Source organism: Felis catus, chromosome A2 (assembly GCF_018350175.1).
Source record: "Felis catus isolate Fca126 chromosome A2, F.catus_Fca126_mat1.0, whole genome shotgun sequence".
Taxonomy (NCBI): domain Eukaryota; kingdom Metazoa; phylum Chordata; class Mammalia; order Carnivora; family Felidae; genus Felis; species Felis catus.
The window spans coordinates 146,750,459-146,769,931 of record NC_058369.1 but is presented as its reverse complement, the minus strand read 5'-3'; the positions used below and the strand labels follow the sequence as shown (position 1 = coordinate 146,769,931).

Here is a 19,473-nt window from a genome sequence, read left to right as displayed (position 1 = left end):
AATCTGATTCCAGGCAGTCCAACTGGAATACTGCTAAGAGCATGTCCTAATCCAGGTAGCCTAGGTCATGGGCCAAGATGTAGCAACGGAATCCATTTTCCAAGATGGCAGTGATCCGGGTCAGGTGGAGAACTCATTACCTTCTTAGTCTCCTCTGGCTGGGAGCTGACTTTGAAAGGGAAAGCTCCCGAAGGGTTTATGATTCAGTTAAATTTATGAGTTTTTTTTCTTCAGTCTTCTTAAGTTTCCTAGGATGTTCAACCTTAACTATAAATGTGGGGTTAAACCCAGTCATATTAGAACGGTAGATGCTTTTCCCAATAAAAAGAAGCCTTCGGATTTCTGGATATCTTGCTTTGACATAAGTCCATCTGGTGTTGTAACAGCACAGACTTAAGCACTAAAATTTATTTGGTGTCTTGCCTGACCCATTGTCTCTGACAGACTATGGAAACAAGACCGTCTCCAATTAGGAAGTAAATCATTCCAATATGTCTTTGTAACTGCAAATGCATTAATTCGTTTTATAAGACTTTGCAGGTCGCATCCAGAAAATATATACAATTGTTGCTTTTGGAAATGGAATAAAGTGCTTTAGAAAGTTGAGGAAGGAACCCAGGACTTTCCCACAACTGTCTTCCCAGGATTCCTCACAAGGTGGACACAAGATAAGGCCTGAAAGTTAAAAGTTTTGAGAAGGGTGCTTAATATTTAGGGCAAACAAACGTTTTTTAGTTGATTTGTAATCTCTCCTTGTCTCACAAGCAGCAAACAGCACCAGTAGAAACTGTATAGTGGAGAAGAATAATCTAAAGAGCCATCAGAAAACTATGTGTCACATGATCCAGATTATTTATTACAGTGGTTCTCAAAGTGTGTGCCGGGATCAGCATCAGCATCAGTTTGGAATATGTTAGCAATGCAAATTCTTGGGGGCAAGGGGCGCCTGCCTGGCTCAGTCAGTAGGACATGTGGCTCTTAATTTTGGGGTCTTGAGTTCAAGCCCCATGTTGGGTGCAGAGATTACTTAAAAAAAAAAAAAAGGAAAGAAATGCAAATTCTCAGGCCCCACCTCTGGTGTATTTTCCATCACCACCAAATAATTCAGCTCTGAGCAACCACAGGCTGTGTGTCCTATAAGCTTAACTCACTTCTGACACCATCTGATGTGAAACGTTGGGGTCAAAGAGCAGATGGTCGAGAGAGAATTCTCGGGACGTCTTCGGTGCAAAAGAGGTGGTTTTATTAAAGCATGGGGACAGGACTGTGGGCAGGCAGAGCTGCACTGGGGTTGTGAGGGGTTATATACTTTCAAGTTGCAAAGAGGTTAGGGATAGCCTGAGTCTCTAAGGAATTTGGAGGCAAGGTTTCCAGAAACTTGAGGGGCTAACTGTTTGCATAAGGTCATTTACTACTGTCTAGTAAAACCTTAGTCATGAGACCCTTCAGATGGGTAACAGTGGGCCACGTGCTGGGGGGATGATTGCCAACATGTATCCTGGGGGGGTAGAGATAATGGAAGTTTCCAAAGAGATTTTCATATGTTAAAGAAGACTTCTAGGATCCTGGAGGTCAGGCTAATGTCAAGCTAAGGTTGCGTTGCCTCTAGCAAAGTATTCACATTGAGGCAGTTGAGTTCCTGGAGGAAGGTCATTCTGCCCATCCAGTACTTGTCAATGGGCTGTTAGTTTAAGGAAGTTTAATTTTTTTCTCTATTTCTTTTGCAAAGTTCCTCCACATCACATCTACCTAGAGATAGTGTCAGATTCCACAAGGTGAGGGCTCCATCCCACAAGACACAGACTGCCCCCACTTTGGACACCAATCAGCAGTCCAGGTTGTCACCTATGCTTGTGGGCAAGCTATAAATCAGGGTTCCAAACCCCCCCCCCCCCTTGGGTTTGGTCATTTGCTAGGTGGCTCACAAAGTTCAGGGAAACTTTACCAGTTTATTTTATACGATAATTTAATTTACTTTACCAGTTTATTATATAGGATATTATAACAGATACAGGATGATAAACCAGATGAAGAGGTGTACAGGGTGAGGTCTTAGAGCATCCCATGCACAGAGCTTCTGTCCCCCGTGGAGCTGGGGTGTGCCACCCTTACAGCTTGGGGATGAGTTCACCAATTCAGAAGCTCATCAAATCTTGTTCTAGAGTTTTTATAGACAATTATGTCCAGCTTGCCACCCCCCTCCCCGCCCAAACTTCTCAGAGGTTTGTTGGGGGGGGGGGGCAGTGCTGAAATTTCCAACCTTCTGCCCACCAAGTCATCATGACGACCAGTCCCATTCCGCGCCTCATTAAGCTCTGATGTGTTTATTCATAAGAATAACAAAAGATACTCTATCCCTGGGGGAATTCTGAGTTCTAGGAATTTTAGGAACTCTGTGCCAGGAACCAGAGAAAAAGACCAAGGGGATTGGTCCAGCAGTCCCTGTCCCTAACAAGTGCTCTAGATGACCCCCATGCACACTGAAGTTTGGTACCGCAGCTGCTCTGTGATATCTCTTTTTCCACTGCTGGGGCCTGGTCTTGTAAACTTGCCACATCTCGGAAAGAGAGCAGGACGAAAGTCCGTTTCAATGAGAAAACCATTTCAAACAGGAAATAACAGAATAAAGAATTGAAGGCCAATTCCTTGGCTGGAGAATCAGCTAATGCATTTTATTTTTAGATTTCATCAGGTATTTTTTTATTTCTTTCCTTTTCAATTCCAATAAATTGGAATTAGGGTTCACTGTACCAAAAAGGGCTAATCTTCACCCGGAATACACTAAAACAACATACAAGTCAATATCTGGTTTGACTGGCTCGTGCCCATGCTGTACAAGGCTCTAAATAAATCTCTCCGAAGGGGCATGATAGAGAATACAGACACACAGAGTAACTGCTCTTAGAATTTCATTCACAGTTAATAGAAAGTACAAGAAAATACAATATGAATGTATTAGGGCAGGATCTGTGAGAAGTAAGGCAGACGGTTCATTTTCAGAAATACCAAATAAAAGCCGTGCTGTCTAACAATAGGTTTACAACCTATTGGAAATATGTATGCACCCCACCCCCAACAATGGAGTTCCAAACCCTTAGACACATCACTGCCTGGTTCTTCTTCCCCTCTCCGTTTCGCAGGCTTATTTTCAGGGGCTTTGCAAGGAGCAGGGGCCAAAGAACAAAGGGAGAAGGGACTGAAAGTCTCACCTCAGGGAATGTACATTTGTTCCAGTCAGACTACTTTTTGCCTTACGTGGGCAGAGGTAACGCCCAGGTAAGGCCGTAACCTCTGTAGTATTCAGCCAATGAGGAACCAGGGGAGGGACCTGTGTGCTAGGAGATAAATGGTCTGCTGTAACTGCCCCCAGTGTGCCTGTCCATCAGATGCCCACTCTTGCAAGCATGTTGATTAAAGAAAACCTCACTTCACTATGCTCTGAGTCTCCACATCCCTCCTTTGATTGGGTCTGTGGGCTTATTGTTAACAGATCCAACAGATCCCCACAGAAAGAATAATTCACTCCAGATGGTTCAAACGAAGCGACCTGAGTGAGGGCAAGATTTTTGAGGTGTGGGCAGAGTTTAGGGAAGAAAGGAGACAAGGCCAAGGACCTCAAGATCAGCAGCAGTGCAGAGACACTAAAATCCCTTGGACGGAAGACACAAAGGGAGAACATAGCTTCCCTGGAGAAGAAGTTCTGCTCAGTGCGAATTGTTCTTGTGGAAGGATGCCCAAGATACGACGCCAAAGCAAGGAAAGAAGGAGGAAAATATCCCGACTTATCTCTCCCATCTTCTCATTCCTACCCTCCCATTTGCTAAACCCAACCAGAAGCCAATGGCAAGGAGCTCGGTGATATACTCCACAGGGGTCTAACTCCAATGTCCTGGGGAAGAACAGAGAAGAGTGAGCAGAAATGGGTAGAATGAGGTAATAGAGCATAATGAGAAAAACAGACAAATTAGGACTTTGTGGCTTTCACTCTCCTATAACTATTTTTATGGATATTGGTCTGTTATTTCAATAAGTAGCCATAATGTTGACCTCCATTTTTTATAAGGTCTTTACATAAATATTCATAGTCTCAATGTTGCATTAACACTAAAGATATCAGCAAGTACTAAGTTAATAACCAGAATTATCAGAGATTTTTTAGAACTTTTGATCCAGAAATGTCATTTGGAACAATTTATGTACGTAAATAGCTTTCAAACGTTGTTTCTATTCCACAAGAACAACTCAAAAGACATTAGCATATTTTAATTAACACATTTTAGTAGCAAAATTGTATTTAAATTACATTTTGTTATCCTAATAGCTTTACAAGTAATTTTCAGACACATTTGAAACTCTGCCCAGAGGATTTTATTTGATATAAAACAACCAAAGAATTTAGCAACATTTATAGAAAGTTTTGTGTAAACATCCACATTTCTAAAGCACATCAAGCTCCAGTTTGGGATTCTGTGGTGAATGCATAACCAGTGGAGGAGGGACACAAAGTCACCTTATTATAGTTGTCTCTGCTTTAAGGATAAGGGCCAGTCAGATTCCCAAGTGTAGGGAACACCCAGGGGCATGCTGCAGGTGGCTAATACTGGCCCCTGGGAGCCAATTTTGTGCATTCCTTCTCAACTCCATGTGCAGTGACCTTCACCTTGGTGGTTTGAAATCTGCTGTGATAAGAGTGGTTACATATAGAAACGGACAAAAGGTACAAATAAGGGCTCTTCCTTTTTCTTTCTTTCTTTCTTTCTTTCTTTCTTTCTTTCTTTCTTTCTTTCTTTCTTTCTTTCTTTCTTTCTTTCTTTCTTTCTTCTTTTCCTTCCTTCCTTCCTTCCTTCCTTCCTTCCTTCCTTCCTTCCTTCCTTCCTTCCTTCCTCTCTTTCCTTCCTCTCTTTCCTTCCTCTCTTTCCTTCTTTCCTTTTTTAATTTGTCTCTATTTATTTATTTGAGAAAACAGACACCCACTGGGTATTCAGCTTTTCACCTGGGCCTGGTTGTACCTATGATTTATTTTTGGTTGTCTAGGTTTTGCTGGGGATGGCCCCTGCCCGTATGGTTCCCAGGGCTTGCCGATTTCAAATTAATCCCTTTTGGGGCTGATAATACTGCAAGTTTTCATCTTGTAAATCTAGTTGGTACCTGTGCCCCGGGTGGGGAGACAGCTCCCCCTGGGGCCATCAGTGTTGTCGCTCTTCTCTGGACCTTTAAACTGTCAATCTCAGGAGAAGCCTCTGAGGACACTGCTCACCTGTGTGCCCAGGAGCCAGCTGAGCCAACTCCGAGCCAACTCCCAGCCATCACTGTACAATCACCTGGCTGGTTTCTGCTTCACCAGCTCCTGACCCACATGCCCCCCCCCCCCCCCGCCACCTCTCCTCCCTCTTTCAGGGTCCCTAGCAGCTTGCCCAGGCCCCTCCCGGGTCGTGCTGCCCGAGGTCCTGATTTTGACTCAATTCGATAACATGTACTTTTTTTTTTTTTTTTGGACTAATATCAGCCCTTTACCTTCTTCTTACACATTCGTTTTACTAAAGTAAGAGGGAGCAAAGCCCAGCTCACCCCTCCCCCGCCTTTCTCAGTTCAGAAGCTATGTAAGTGGAGGCAACCAGCCAAGAGCCCAAATTAACCCAAACCATAATTTTTCTTCTAATACATGAGACCTTGGCAAGTTCTGGGAATAATGCCAGATGCTTTCTAGCCTAGGCTATAAAGGCCATCATTACCTAAATAAAATTGTGCCTGAAATAGAAAAGTCAGCTCTTTAATTCATTAGCGACATTTGCTTTATGCTATTATAATTTACTACCCTTGGGAGCTACAGAGCACCCTGATAATGACGAACTTCCTATTGAACAATTTCTTATTCACAACTCATCTGAATATTATGCTGTTTTACCAGACTCAGATAACAGGCAAATAGAAGTTTAAAGAATAAATTACTTTCTGTACCCTTGACCAATAGTCTAAGTCTTTGTAAATATGAGCAACCACCACCTTCTCTGTAGGTGAGTTTCCCCATTTGCAAAATGGGAACCTCATTTGCAAAATGAGGTTTTGGGGGTGATTGTGGGGTTTGTGGGGTTCAGAGCTGACGGCCAAGAAAGAATTCTCGGAGACGCCTTTGGTGCAAAAAGGTGATTTTATTAAAACACGAGGACAGGACCTGTGGGCAGAGAGAGCTGCACTGGGGCTGTGAGGTAGAGTGGTTCCTTACATACTATGAACTTGGGGGAGGTAAAGTCAAAAGGGAAGTTTCCAAAGAGATTTTCATACGCTAATGATCCACAGATTACTGAAGCCTAGCTATTGTCAAGCTAAGGTTGTTTTTCCCTCTAGCAAAGCATTAACATTAAGATAGTAGGGAGTTCCTGGAGGAATGTTATACTCTGTATTTGCCTCAAGTACGTGTCAACGGGCTGCAGGTTATAAGGAAATTTAATTTTACCTGCCATTTCCTTCTTGTCTTCTCCCCACATCACTATGGAGGGGCGATGTTGAGGCTCCAGGAAACTGAGTCTGTAGGTTTCTGGAGATTAGGCTATTGACAAGATTGTCCTTTTCTTGTAATTTACCAAGACATTTGTAAACTGATGGACTCTAACCATTTGTTCTCTCTCCCTTCCTCTGTCCTTGGGCAGTCAGGAATGGCTGAGGGATGTCACACATATCCCACTTGGAGTGTGGGGGGCGGGGGGGAGGTGTGTGTGTGTGCACACGTGTGCAAGCTTGTACTTTGCCCTCAGCCTACCTTATGCTCCCTCATCAGTATGGGTTTAGGCAAGACCCCAAATAGAGCTTGCACAGAGCAAGCATCCAAATACATTAGTCATCATCATCATTATTATTGTTAGTGTGGAAGTCCATATGTTCCCTGTCATCTAAATTTACTTTGAATACATACCATCTTTCGGAGCTCAAAATAGACCTCAATTATTAATCGGTTTTTACAGTTTCCTACCTTAGAAGAGTTTGGGTTTTCATGACTGTTTGTTTTACTTTTGTGAAGACAGATAATATGGAGGGAAAACATAGTTTATTAAAAGTAATTTTCTTATTACTGTTGGGTGAAGGGCTCGCATGGATGTTAAAAGTTGTTTTTGGACACTATCCATTCTGTGTTTCTAGAAAGAATTCCAAAATACTGAAGAAATTGCCATGTAAGAAGAATTTAAGGTGGAGCAGAGAGCAACAGAGCCATGAAAAGGATTTTTTAATGAGATAAAATTTATCACTCTGACTCTGGTCTTGCCCTCCCTGTGTGGAATTCTCTCCTTTTCTTATAGCAGAATAACGTAAAAGGCCCAGTGCTCAGAACAGCTTTCACAGCAGAATATGCAGAGACTAGGGGAGGGAGGGATGTTTTTTTTTAACCGAGGAATGTACTTTATTAGTAGTGATTTATCTAATATCCATTTTACTATCCTGAGAAATGTGGTGTAAACATTTAAAATTCCTCTAAGTATTGGGGCCATCTGGCTGGCTCAGTCGGTAGGAACGTGTGACTCTTGATCTCAGGGTAGGGTCAGAAATTCTAAGCCCTACATTGGGTGTGGAGCCTACTTAAAAAAAAATTCCTCTAAGTATTCATTCACTGAACAATAAATTTAAAAAAAAAACAAATGAATATCAAAAAATTAGGGTTCCCCAGACATTTAAATGCTGATTACAACCTAAATTTTTCACATACGATGTATCAGATTCTTGTAAATACTTTAAAGCCTTTTAAGAATAGATATTGAACAGAGTGCCCGGGTGGCTGAGTGGGTTAAGCATCCAACTCTTGATTTCGGCTGAGGTCATGATCTCAGAGTTGCGGGATTGAGTCCCAAGTGGGGATTGAGCCCCTGGTTGGTGTCTGTGCTGACAGCTTGGAGCCTACTTGGGGTTCTCTCTCTCCCTGGCTCTCTGCCCCTCCCCCGTTTATGTGTGCTCTCTCTCTCTCCCTCTCTCTCTCTAAATAAATATTAAAATAGAGAATAGATATAGAACAACACAATGATTGCAAAACAGACACATACATGTATGCTATCCCTGGTTATAAAAGGGTTAATACCACAATTTAGAATTTTCTTTATCTTTTTTACTCCAACAGGGAGATTCGTATCATAAAAGCCTGGAGTGGGGGGGGGGGGGTGCCTGGGTGGTGCAGTTGGCTAAGTGTCAGACTCTTGATCTCTGCTAAGGTCATGATCTCACAGTGAGTTTGAGCCCCGCACAGGGCTCTTCACTGATGGTGCAGAGCGTGCTTGGGATTCTGTCTCTCCTCTCTGCCCCTTTCTTGCTTGTGCGCGTGTACTCTCTCTCTCTCCAAATAAATAAGTGAACTTAAAAAAAAAAAAGTTTAATAAAAATTAAAAAATGAAAGTCTGGAGCGTTTCTCACCTAACTGCTCATCTTCTCAGATCTAAACCCTTGGCATTCATCCAACTTCGCTTGCCGGATTAGGACGCATAATCATTTTAGACCTTTTTGTATTTTAAAACCGAAGTGAGGATTACTAGTTCATCCGTATTTCTATTGTAATTCAGTTATAGAGCAATTGAAGGTTTGTGCTTAAGCCTTTCAGATATAAACAGATTTGCCCTAATCTAATAATCCAGGTAAGGGGAATGATGATTTAGAATTATCCTGGATAAAGAAATACCAACGAGCCAGGTGTAAATTTCTGGTGTGACTGTACTGGTGTCTCATATTTACGACTCTTATTTCCCCCTTTTTTCTTAATCTTTCTCCCTGCCAAATCAGGCTCTAAGAATGTAATCCTTCACCTCGAGTGGGATTGGAACATACAGGGGTGGGATGTGCTCTCATGTTGTTACTGAACCATCCTCAGGAAACGAACCGGAGAATCTGGGGCACTGTTGCTAAACAAATTCGGATAAACTCATTGCAAGAGAAGCCAATCATTCAAGACGGGGGGGGGGGGGCGTTGAAAAAAGAGAAAGGGAGAAATTTATTTCTCCCAGCAGCTGGGGCAGGACCCAGCTTAACAACGGACCTCTCTGTCCACAAGCTGGACACCCGGAGTTTTACTGAGAGAGATTGGTGGTGGGGGGGGGGGGTTGGGGGGTATGCAAGAGAGTAGGAAGCAGGAAGGGTGTGATCAAGGATCAGAGTCTATATGTGTTCAGCCCATGATTGTGGGCAGGGAAGGGGACGTGTGGGGTGTCTTCCAGGCATTCCACTGCTATCAGGGTTTTTCCATTCTGGCGGCTGGGATGGTCTGGCCATTGCAAAACACCTTCATCAGTGCCTCAAGAAACTATGATAAGAAATTAACAAAATGGGTTTCAGTTAGAGCAGGCTTAAACGGGCTTGTTTATTTCTGCTTTTGACTGCTGGGGTCTATAGTTGAACAAAAGGACTTGCTAACAACATCACCATGGAGACAGGACTGCAGCTTCACTGTGTCACAGTTCTTGTTCCTGGGAGGGACTGTCCCTCTTTGCTTTTTATTTTATTTTTATTTTTATTTTTATTTTTATTTTTATTTTTAAGTAGGCTCCATGCTGGGTGCAGGGCTCAAACTCACGACCCTGAGATCAAGACCTGACCTGAGATCAGGAGTCGGATGCCTAACTGACTGAGCCACCCAGGTGCCCCAGACTGTCCCTCTTTGGAGCTTGGGGCTTACACGTACCTGTCTTCAGTCTGGACTTCTAGTGAACTGGCCTATTTGAAGCAGAGGGAAGTATTATCAGTCGGCAGGCAAATGAAGTAGGTGTGCTTTTCAAGAACCACCAGAACCACCAGAAACTAAAAATGACTGGGTCAGAGTTTGGATGGATGTGGGGGCCGGGCTACTCCCACCTTTGGGCAGCCGCATACAGAGATGTTAGCTGCCGACCAGGAGTTTGTGAACCGTTTCTAAGCCCCACTGCCAGCTGTCCCAGAATCCAGACGGCCCTCGGACACACCGATGTAGCAAGTGGGGTTTTTGTAAGAGCTAAAGAACGCTCTCTTTGGGCGAGAGGACTCCGAAGACCTATCTAGTGTGTGGCTTTCATTAACAAAAGAACAGCAAACTTGAAGGGTGAAAAACTCAATACAAAGGTATCTGGAGATCGGTACAGATGTTAAGTCTTTTACTTTTGGATAGGGAGAGACTACTGGCATGGAAGTTTCTAAGACAAAATGGAAAGCCAAACAAGGATCACTAATTTTGAGGAATACACAATGTGCAAAAGACCAGAATTAATGGGAAAAAGTAGTCGCCAGAGGAAATAAGAAACAAAATAGGCAATCTGGAACTGGGGAAGACCATCTAGCATCTTGAGGAAGGTTTAGGGGCTCTTCATTTTATTTTTATATAATTTTTTTCCCCATTTATTTTGAGAGAGAGAGAGAGAGCACGTGCGCATGAGTGTGCACAAGTGGGCAGAGAGAGAGAGAGAATCCCAAGCAGGCTCTGCACTGAGCCCGATGTGGGGCTTCGTCCCACAACCGTGAGATCATGACTTGAGCTGAAATCAAGAGTCAGATGCTTAATCGACTGAGCCACCCAGTCACCTAAAATAAATTTAGGGGATATTTAAGCCATAAAATTAGAACAAGTTCCCGTAAAAAGGGACGCTGGGGACAACAAAGAGTAAGCATTCGGTAGATAAACACGTAATTGTCAAAATGAAGACAGAAATCAGTATAAAACCTGAAAAATGCAGGGTTCATAGAGTTCTAAACTAAAGTTAAAAAGTCAATGAGTTGGAACATGAGAGAGGAAGATCAGTAGGAGGTGTCGAAGCCAGTTAGGCAGGTCCAAATTCGACAAACAGTATTCTAAAGAGAGAGAGCAGAGAAGATGGAAGGAAAGACATCCTTTAAAACCACCGAATGGACAAAACAGGAAACGATTTCCTGCATCAGAAGGCTTTGGGGCTTCATATTGGAGGGGCTCACCATGTGTCCGTGAGCCTGAAGAAAAAGGAGCCAGGCTGAGATTCCGTCTCCCCCAGTCCCTGCTGGTCCCGGGTCATTAATCCAATTTGGCATCCCCTACCGTGGCCTCCCTTCCCAGACCCCAGGGCCTCTCTGGGTTTACAAAAGAGTAGCCCGCCACACACAGAAGATCTAACAATAAGAAAATATTTTTAAAACTATGCCAAAACTCTCGTGCTGCCCTTGAGACACTGACGGACGATTTCAATTTCTTTTGGAAAACAGCACTTTAAGCAAATTCAGAATGAAAAGAAATCTCTCCCTCTATCTCTGTGATCGATAAAGGTGCCTTAAAAAGATGTGCAGAGGACAGCGGAAAGAGAAGTGTGAGGGTGTGTGTGTGGCTGAAATTCAGACGCACCTTTCCTGAATTAAATGTGAATCGAAACGCCCCACGGAAACCCATTCGCTGACCAACATACCAACTCCTGGAACAGAGGCCCAAGAGCTAGACATTTCTGAAATAAAGCCTGTGGCTACTTTCAAGCGTTTATCCCAGCAAGCCTATTTTTATGACAGTTCTAAGATGTTCCTGGAAGTTGTCTGAACTGAAACCGATCGCCCGCTTTTAACACTGCAGAGCAGGTATTACCCTCTGACATGTCTGCGTTTATCGCTTGCTTGTTTGCGGGTTGTGTGCGGGTGCCACAAACGCTGGGACTTCGTGTGTCTCATCCACCTCTCTACCCCTGCTGTTTAAGACTGCCTGGCACGTTGTAGGTACACTGTTGCTGTTGAATGAATGAATGAATGAATGAACGAACGAACGAACGAACTAACGAACAAACGAACAGAACTTCCTGCTGTGCGGTTTTCTTTGTGCCTCGGGAGGCGCCCCCAGGCTGTCATAGTTGGCGTTGACCGAGGAGCTTCTCTCGGTTGAGGATCCTAGGCTCAGATTCAAGGACTTCCATGGAAGGAAAGCCTCTTTCCCGTCCCTGTTGTCAGCCCTGTGAACGTAAGTGTGAAAAGTAAATGTGGGCAAAGGCAATATTAGCTATGACGAAACATAAATGTCCATCAGTGGTGAATGGGGAAATGTTGGGATTTGGGGGGGGGGGCAAAACATGATACTCCTTTCTTTCCTTCTTGAGAGGGAATCTTTTCTTCCTCTCTTCCTTCCTCCCTTCCCTTTCCTTCCCTTCCCTTCTTTCCTTCTTCCCTACCTTCTCTTTCTTCCTCCTTTCCCTTCCCTTCCCTTCCCTTCCCTTCCCTTCCCTTCCCTTCCCTTCCCTTCCCTTCCCTTCCCTTCCCTTCCCTTCCCTTCCCTTCCCTTCCCTTCTTTCCTTCTTCCCTACCTTCTCTTTCTCTCTTCCTTGTTTCCTTCCTCCCTCCCTCCCTCCCTCCCTCCCTTAACTCCCTCCCTCCCTTCCTTAACTCCCTCTCTCCCTCCCTCCTTTCCTCCCTGAACTCCCCTCCCTCCCTCCCTTCTTTCCTCCTTTCCTCCCTTTCTTCCCTCCCCGCTCTGTCCCTCCCTCCCTCCCCTCCTTCCTCCTTTCTGTCTGTCAGTCTGCCTGTCTTTTAAAGGAAAAGTCCTAATTCAGAGTCCACATAGAGCTTCACTGGAGAATGTGAGTAAAATGTGTAGGCTTCCTGCTGGAGACAAGGCCAAGGAGCATCCCCAGGGCCGCCACTCTGATCAAAGCCCAGAAAGTATGGGCCCTTGTGCCCCCTTTTTCCTCCTGGCCTCATAAGTCAGATAAATCACTCCTACAGAGGGGCTGGAATCACTCATACTGTTACACCCTGGAAGTAGAAATTCACTCAGGAAACATGAGGGAGAGGAATAAGATTTCCCACCAGAAAAATCATCTGCAGAACACCCAATGTTATAGTATGCATCCATTTACAAGAATAAAATTGGGTATACATTCGCTGATGCAGGAGATGCTCCAAAGGATGTTACAAGTGAAGGGAAAATTGCAAAGCTACGTATGGTCTGATTTTTGCAAAAATAAATGAATAATTCTAAGACATGTTAGCACATGAATATACCAGGGAAAGAAAGAGGGCTATGCGTAAACTTAGTGATAGTTATCTTTAGGGTGGAATTATAGGGGATGTTTATTATTATATTATAGCTGTGATGATATCTGAATTTTATATAATAGGCATTGCTTTTAAAATCAGAAAAAAATGAGTTAAAAAAGGGGGGGGTTAAATTAGAAGCAAAAGATTTTTCTTTTTTTCTTCCTTAAATTGCCTTGAAGCATAAGAGAAGGAGACTAGCTAAATGGGTGTCTCTAGAATGACCATGCAGATGGCCTTTCCCATGGGTTCCAGCACACATGCTGAGGGTGGGTGGGGTCCTGGCCCCACCGCCCTGTGCCCTCACCGCCTCTCCGTGCTGTTCTCTCGGTTGACCTCCCGTTGTCCAGTCCCTACTACTCTGGGACGGGAAACCACAGTGTGGGGCCTGGATGTTATGGCCTCTGAAGCCACAGAAGAACAAGCCCAAGCTTTGGTGTCGATGAGCCAAGGCTCAAACGCTAGTGCTGCCATGGCCTTGGTGTTTGAATTTGGGCAAATTACTTAACCACAGATCAAAGACGGTCAAAACTCATCAACCTACACAGTTACAATGGGTGCCTTCTATTGTGTGTAAATTCTGTCTCGATAAGGTTGATTTTATTAAAATATATATATATTATATATATATAATATAAATATAAATATATTTATATATACAATATATATATAAAATATAAATATAAATATATTTATATATACAAATATAACATAAATATATAAATATATAAATTTAATATAAATATAAATATATATATATTTATATATATTTAAATTAAATTAAATATATATATTTATATATATAAATTTATATAAATATATATTTATATAAATGTAATTTAAATTAAATTAAAATTAAATTAAATTAAATATATTTAAATATATATTTATATATATTTATATATATATAAATATATAATATAATATAAATATAAACATATAAATTATATATATGTAAATATATAAATATAATATATAAATATAAATATATTTATAAATATAAATATATATAAATATAAATATATATATAAATAAAGGAAGTCAAATCACATCAGTCCTCTGCTCAAAACCTGTCATGATCTCCTTGTCTCTCTGGGTCAAGGCCTTACTCTGGCCTCCAGGGCCCCTCCCAGTCTGCACCTTCCCTGCTGCCTGCTGTCTGATCTCATCTCCTGTGGTCATGCCCACCACTCTGAGTGCTGTGGTCTCCTCAGTGTTCCCCAAACAAGCTAGCACGCTCAGGGCCTTTGCGCTGGTGGTTCCTTCTGCCTGGAATGCTCTCCCCCAGATAGCCACATCTCCCCTCTTCTCCTTAGGTCTGTGCTCAAATTCCATCTCTTCAGTAAGATCCAGCCACACAGTGCCATTTAAAACTGATTTCTGGACAGCTTTTACTCATTCTCATCCATGTACGGATCCTTCCCTATCTTCTGGTGGGATTGCAAATTGGTATGGCCACGTGGAGAGCGATCTGACATTACATATTGAAATATAAGATGGGCTCGTCCTACAGCTCGGTAATTACGCTCCTCTGTTTCTATCCTGGAGAAACATCTGCACATGTGCATGAGGAGGCATGTATTAGGATGTTTACTGCAGTAAAATAATTTAAAAAATTGAGTTAAAAAATCGTAGGAGAATGGACTTTTAAATACATCAAGGTCCATTTATACTATGAATTACTGTTCAGCATTTAAAGAGGATTAAGTGTATGTCGTAAGGGGGGGGTGGATCTCTAAGACACACTGTTGAGTGGTGGAAATTAAATTTTTTATCAAAAAGTCACAGAAGAAGGGATATGACTACCAGTAGTAGCCCCAGAGGTCTTGCTGGTGATGGAAGAGGTCTGTGTCTTGATTGTGGTGGTGATTGGAAAATCGACGCCTATGGTGGGGCGCCCGGGGGGTTCAGTCGGTTGAGCGTCCGACTTGGGCTCAGGTCATGATCTCATACTCAGGGAGTTCCAGCCCCGCGTCGGGCTCTGGGCTGACAGCTTGGAGCCTGGAGCCTGCTTTGGATTCTGTGTCTCCCCCTCTCTGCCCCTCCCCTGCTCCTGCTCTGTCTCTGTCTCAAAAAGAAATAAAAACATTAACAAAATTAAAAAAAAAAAAAAGAATATCTGCACCTATGGTAAAGTTGCATAGAACTTTACACACACAACTTTACATACACACAAAACTAAGTGCGTGCAACAGTGGTGAAATCTGAGTGAATTCTGTGGATTGTACCAATGTCAGTGTCCTGGTTATGATCATGTACTTCTATAGCTTTGTAAGATATAACCATTGGGGGAGGCTGGGTGAAAGGTGTACAGGGTCTCCTATATAATTTGTGCAACTTCCTGTGAATCTATAATTATTTCAAAATAGTTAAAAACAAATAAAACAAAATCAATGTTGATGTGGTGAAAGACGTAGTTTAATTATGCATTTACCCCTACATCATCTAGAATCAATACGATCTCAAACTTTTTAAAAGTAACTTGACAAACTGTTTCCAAAATTTATACGGAAATGTGAAGAATCAAGAATCACACACACACACACACACACACACACACGCACAAATTCTTGAGAAAGAATGAAGGAAGATAACTTGTTCTACCACATGAAGATTTATTATAAAATACGGAATAATAAGTAGAAGGAAGTATGGCTTTGGCATAAGAATGAACAAGTTGATCAATGGAAAGGATAGAGCATGTGGGAGTGGGGGTGAGGACCCATGAATGTGAAAGCGCCTGATAGGGGCACTTGGGTGGTCCAGTTGGTTAAGATTCTGACTTCAGTTCAGGTTATGATCTCTTGGTTTGTGAGTTCGAGGCCCACATCGGGCCCTGCACTGACAGCTCAGAGCCTGGAGCCTGCTTCGGATTCTGTGTCTCCTCTCTCTGCCCCTCCCCTGCTCACGCTCTTTCTCTCTCTGTCTTTCAAAAATAAATAAACGTTAAAGAAAAACAAAACACTTGACTAATGGTTAAGCTGGCCCTGTAAAATAGGGGGAAAGGATGGGCTCTTGCTCTTTTCGGTACAAGGTGTTGGAAAATGTGGGTATTTGTATATAAAAATAAAGTATCTCAAAAATAAAGAAAAACATTTAAAAAAACAAAAAATAAAGTATATGAAGAAGAATTAAATGGCAATTTTATTATGGAAACTTATAATAACCTAAGTTTTATTTTATTTTATTTAAAAAATTTTTTAATGTTTATTTATTTTTGAGACAGAGAGAGACAGAGCATGAATGGGGGAGGGTCAGAGAGAGGGAAACACAGAATCCGAAACAGGCTCCAGGCTCTGAGCTGTCAGCACAGAGCCCGACGCGGGGCTCAAACTCACAGACCGCGAGATCATGACCTGAGCCGAAGTCGGCCGCTTAACCAACTGAGCCATCCAGGCGCCCCAATCACCTAAGGTTTAAAACTCAATGGATGGGCCTAATAGGAGAATGGAGAGGACAGAGGAAAGAATCAATGAACTTGAAACAGAATATTATCAAATATTTAAAGAAGAATTAATGCTCATTCTATACAATCTCTTCCAGAAAATAGAAGAGGAGGAAATAATTCTCAAATTCTGAGGCCAGTATTATCCTGATGGCAAAACCTGGCAAAGACACACACACGAAAAGAAAACTACAAATGGATATACGTCATGAAGATAGATGCATATTTTTATTTTTTTATTTTTTTATTTTTTTTTATTTTTTTAAATTTTTTTTTTCAACGTTTATTAATTTTTGGGACAGAGAGAGACAGAGCATGAACGGGCGAGGGGCAGAGAGAGAGGGAGACACAGAATCGGAAACAGGCTCCAGGCCCTGAGCCATCAGCCCAGAGCCCGACGCGGGGCTCAAACTCACAGACCGCGAGATCGTGACCTGGCTGAAGTCGGACGCTCAACCGACTGCGCCACCCAGGCGCCCCAATAGATGCATATTTTTAAACAAAATATTAGCAAATAGAATTCAGTAATACCAAGAATTATACACCATGAACAAGTGCAGCTTATGCCAAGGATTCAAGGCTGGTTCAATAATTGAAAATCAACCAGTGTAATCCACCATGTTAAAAGACTAAAGGAGAAAATCATAGCATCATGGAGACGCAGAAAAATATTTAACAAAATTTAACACTACCCATGGTAAAACTCAGAGAGCTAGAAATGGAAACTTCCTTGGCTTGAGAAAAGTCATATGCAAAAAGCCTACAGAGAACATCATACCTAATGGCGAAAGTCTGAATGCATTCCCATTAAGCTTTGGAACAAAGAGTGGAAGCCCACTCTTACCACCGACACTCAACATAATACTGTAAATCCTAGCCAGAGCAGTGAAGCCAAACAAGAAAACAAAAGGGATATGGATAAGAAAGAAAGCAAGGAAGGGAGGGAGGGAGGGAGGGAGGGAGGAAGGAAGGAGAGAAGGAAGGAAGAAAGGATAGAAGGAAGGGAGTGAAGAAGAAAGAAAATGGTTCCTAATTGCAGGTAACATAATGATCTACTTAGAAAATTCCAAGAAATCTACAAAAACAAAAACAACAAAAAACCCAAAAAACAAAAAAAACCCAAGAAACCCTCCTTCAACTAACAAGTGCATTCAGCAAGGTTGCAGGATACAAAATCAACCTACAAAATCAATTGTATTTCCACATTCTAACAATGACCACATAGAACCAAAGTTTAAGATACAATACCATTTACAGTCCCTCAAAAAATGCACCTAAACCTAACAAAATACAACTTTTTTTTTAAATTTTTTTTCAACGTTTATTTATTTTTGGGACAGAGAGAGACAGAGCATGAACGGGCGAGGGGCAGAGAGAGAGGGAGACACAGAATCGGAAACAGGCTCCAGGCTCTGAGCCATCAGCCCAGAGCCCGACGCGGGGCTCGAACTCACGGACCGCGAGATCGTGACCTGGCTGAAGTCGGAAGCTTAACCGACTGCGCCACCCAGGCGCCCCACAACATTTTTTTTTTAATTTTTTTTTTCAACGTTTATTTATTTTGGGGACAGAGAGAGACAGAGCATGAACGGGCGAGGGGCAGAGAGAGAGGGAGACACAGAATCGGAAACAGGCTCCGGGCTCTGAGCCATCAGCCCAGAGCCCGACGCGGGGCTCGAACTCACAGACCGCGAGATCGTGACCTGGCTGAAGTCGACGCTTAACCGTCTGCGCCACCCAGGCGCCCCAATACAACATTTTTATAACACAACATTAACTTGCATGCTGAAAGCTATCAAACACTAATGAAAGAAATCAAAGTAGATCTAACTAAATGGAGAGATACCACGTTTATGGAGTGAAAGTCTGAACATAGGGAACATTTCGATTCTCCTCAAGTTAATGCATTTCCTATCAGTATCCCAAGTATATTTTTTTGTAAGATAAACAAAATTATTCAAAAATGGAAAATCAAAAAAACTAGCATAGCTAAAACAATTTTTCGAAAGAAGAATAAGAGAAATTACTCTCCTAAGATTTATTGTTGGGAAAGGCAGTCTTGTACCTTCGGGCTCGTAGCCCCCACTTGACTACGTAAGAATGAGCCACAGGCCCGGAACACTTCCTTGCCCAGAGAGGAGTGGCCCACACAGCCTGTGTTGGGCTTATCACCTTGTATGGGAATAGCTTTCTCTATTTCAAGCTCAGGAATGCTCTTTCTGCATTCACTTGAAGCTTGTGCCTCACAGGGCACCTGGCGAACTTGGCTGTATATCTGTCCTCCACGGGGAGGGGGCAGAGTCCTTCCACTGTGGCACAAGAAAGGCAAATTGCTCTGTGCCAGTCACCTGGAGAGACCTGCTGGCCACAGGCAAACAAATAAACAAACCGACTTCGACCTACATCTCACAACTGATATAAAAAAAAGAACTCAAAATGGATTTCACTATAAAATGTGAAGCTATAAACCTCTTAGGAAAAAAAAAAAACATGGGAAGTAACAAAAGAAAAAAATAGACAAAACGGGCCACACGAAAACGCTGAAAGTCTGTGCATCGACAGACACTATCAACAGAGTAAAAACGCAGCCCCCAGGATGGGAGAAAATATTTGCAAATCATATATCTGATAAGGGAGTAATGCTCACAATACATAGAGAACTTCTGAAACGAAACAACACAAACGGTGCAATTGAAAAGTGGGCAAAGGAACGGATATTTCTCCAAAGGAGACATACAAATGGCCCGTAAGCGCGTGAAAAGATGCTGGACATCACTGATCATCAAGGAAAGGCAAATCAAAACTACAGTGAGATATCATCTCACACCCATTAGGATGCTGCTATCAAAACCCAGGAGACAACAGGGGCTGGCGAGCATGTGGAGACATTGAAATCCTTGCGCACTGCTGGTGGGAATGTAAAATGGTACACACCACTGTGGGAAAGAGTTTGGTGTTTCCTCAACACAGCACTAAAAGTAGAAATACCAGATTGTCCAGCCATTCCATTTCTAGGTGGATACCCAAGGTAACTGAAAGCTACATCTCAGAGATTC

At 42.6% G+C, this 19,473-nt stretch overlaps 1 protein-coding gene across 2 annotated transcripts in view; it reads left to right on the top strand.

Moving 5' to 3' along the window:
* Window positions 1-11,883: 11,883 nt before the first annotated feature.
* The window catches only part of TSGA13 (testis specific 13), a 93,026-nt gene continuing 85,436 nt past the window's right edge, over window positions 11,884-19,473 (top strand). For both annotated transcript variants that reach the window (XM_019825810.3, XM_006929378.4), the window contains exon 1: window positions 11,884-11,902. The gene's annotated coding sequence lies outside the window, so the exon portion shown is untranslated. The remainder of the gene's footprint in view (window positions 11,903-19,473) is intronic.